Here is a 2,862-nt window from a genome sequence, read left to right as displayed (position 1 = left end):
TCATCAAGGAAAAAAAGAGAGTGAGAAGAATCAAATTAAAAAACAAACAACAATAAAACAAACCTAGGCTTGAAAATGTAGAAGTAACAAAAGACAAAACAGAAATACAAGGGATCATAAGAAACTATTATGGGCAACTATACAGCAAAAAAAAAAAAAAAAAAAGAAAATGGACAAATGAAATGGACACATCCTTAGAAAAGTTAAATTCTCTGACTGAATTGGGAATAAATAAAATACAATCACATCAATTACAAGCACCAAAATAGAAACTGTTATCAAAAATCTCCCCCCAAAACAAAAAGCCCAGGGCCAGATGGCTTCACAGGTGAATTATATCAAACAGAAAGAGAAGAGCTAATACCAATCCTACTAAACTCTTTCCAAAAAATTGCACAAAAGGAACACTTTCAAAGTCACTCTACAAGGCCATCATGACTGTGATACCAAAATTAGACAAACACAACTCAAAAAATAAAAATTATAGGTTCATCACTGATGAACATTGCAGAAAAATTCCTCAACAAAATTCTAGCAAATGGAATTCAACAACACGTAAACAGTTCATACAGTATGATCAAGTCAAATTGGTCTGAGTTATGCAATAATTCTTCAATTTATGCAAATTAACCAATGTAAGACACCACATTAATAAATTGAAGATAAAAACCATTTGATCATATGAGAATCTCAATAGATGCAGAAAAAGCCTTTGGCCAAATTCAGTACGTGTTTATGGTACTCTTCAAAAGAAAATGGGCATAGGAGGAACCTTATCTCAACATCATAAAGGCCATGAATGATAAACCCATAGCAAACGTTATTCTCAAAGGGGAAAAACTGAAAGCATTCTTTTTTTTTTTTTTTTTTTTTTTGGCATTCATTCTTAAGAACAGGAACAAGTAAAGGATTTCCACTTTCATGACTATTATTCAACACAGTAGTGGAAGTCCTAGCTATGGCAATCAGAGAAGAAAAAGAAATTAAAGGAATCCAGATTGGGAAAGAAGAAATAAATTCTCACTGTTTGTAGATGACATGATACGATACATAGAAAACTCTAAAGATACTATCAGAAAATTACTAGAACTAATTAATGAATACAGTAAAGTTGCATGATAAAAAAACCAGTGCACAGAATCACTTGCATTCCTATATACTAACAATGAAAGGCAAGCTAAGGAATCCACCCCATTTACCACTGCAGCAGAAAGAAAACATTTTGCAATAAACCTACCTAAGTAGACAAACAAAAAGAGCTGTATATTGAAAACAATAAGACATTGCTGAAGGAAATAGAAAAATGATATATAAAATGGATGTTTATACAGATGGAGAGGTATTCCATGTTCCTCAGTTGGAAGGATCAATATGGGGAAAATGACTATACTACGAAATGCAATCTACAGATTCATTGAAATTCCTATTGTATTACCAGTGGTATTTTTCACATAATTAGAAGGGGAAAAAAATCTTACATTTCATATGGAAACACAAAAGACCCAGAAAAGCCAAAATCATCTTGAGAAAGAAGAATGGGGCTGGGGGAATCAACCTTCCTGACTTCAGATTATACTACAAAGCTACAGATCTTTAGATAGTATAGTACTTAGACAAAAAGAAACATAGAAACATAGACCAATGGAACAAAATAGAAACCTAGAGACAAACCCACACACCTATTGGTACCTTATTTTTGACAAAGGAGGCAAACATGTACAAAGAGGTAAAGACAGCATCTTCAATAAGTGCTGCTGGGGGAAATGGGTAGCTACTTCTAAGAAGAATGAAATTAGAACACTTTCTAATGCCACACACAAAAATGAATTTAAAGTGGATTGAAGGTGTAAATATAAGGCCAGAAACTATAAAACTCTTAGAGGAAAATGTAGACAAAACCCTTGATGATATAAGTCACAGAAAGATCCTCCATGACCCACCTGCTAAAGTGAAGGAAATAAAAACAAAAATAAATAAGGACATAATTTAACTTAAAAAGGTTTTGCACAGCAAAGGAAACTATAAGCAATGTGAAAAGAAAACCCTTAGAGTGGGAAAAATTGTAGTAATGGAAACAACTGACAAAGGATTAATTTCCAAAATATACAAGCAGCTCATACAACTGAATACTAGATAAACAAACAAACCAATCAAAAGGTGGGCAGAAGACCTACACAGATATTTCTTGAAAACAAAAACAAAAACATGCAGATGGCTAATAAAAACATGATAAGATGCTAAGATCACTCATTATTGTAGTTTTGCAAATCAAAACTAAAATGACATATCACCTCACACCAGTCTGAATGGCCATCAACTGTAAATCTACAAAAAATAAAAAAAAGTGCTGGTGTGGAGAAAAGGGAACCCTCTTGTCCTATTGGTGGAAATGTAAATTGATATTACCATTATGGAAAAGAGTATGGATATTCCTTTAAAAAGTAGGAATAAAACCTCCATACGACTCAGCAATCCCACTGCAAGGCATATACCCTGAGAAAACTAAAATTGAAAAAGACGTCTGTACTGCAATGTACTTTGCAGCACTATTTGCAATAGTTAGGACATGGAAGCACCCTAGCTGTCCATCTACAGATGAATGGATAAAGAAGCTATGGGTACATATATACAATGTAATATTACTCAGTCATAAAAAGGAGCACATTTATTTGAATCTGTTCTAATGATCTGGATGAACCTGGAGCCTGTTATACAGAGTGCAGTAAGTCAGAAAGAAAAAAATACATACTGATGTGTGTGTGTGTGTATATATGGAATCTAGAAAGACAGTACTGATGAATTTATATGCAGGGCAGCAATGGAGACACAGACATCGAGAACAAATTTATGGACTCTGGGGGT

Source organism: Dama dama, unplaced genomic scaffold (assembly GCF_033118175.1).
Source record: "Dama dama isolate Ldn47 unplaced genomic scaffold, ASM3311817v1 ptg000183l, whole genome shotgun sequence".
NCBI classification, from domain to species: Eukaryota; Metazoa; Chordata; class Mammalia; order Artiodactyla; family Cervidae; genus Dama; species Dama dama.
Note: the sequence above shows the minus strand (reverse complement) of the source record.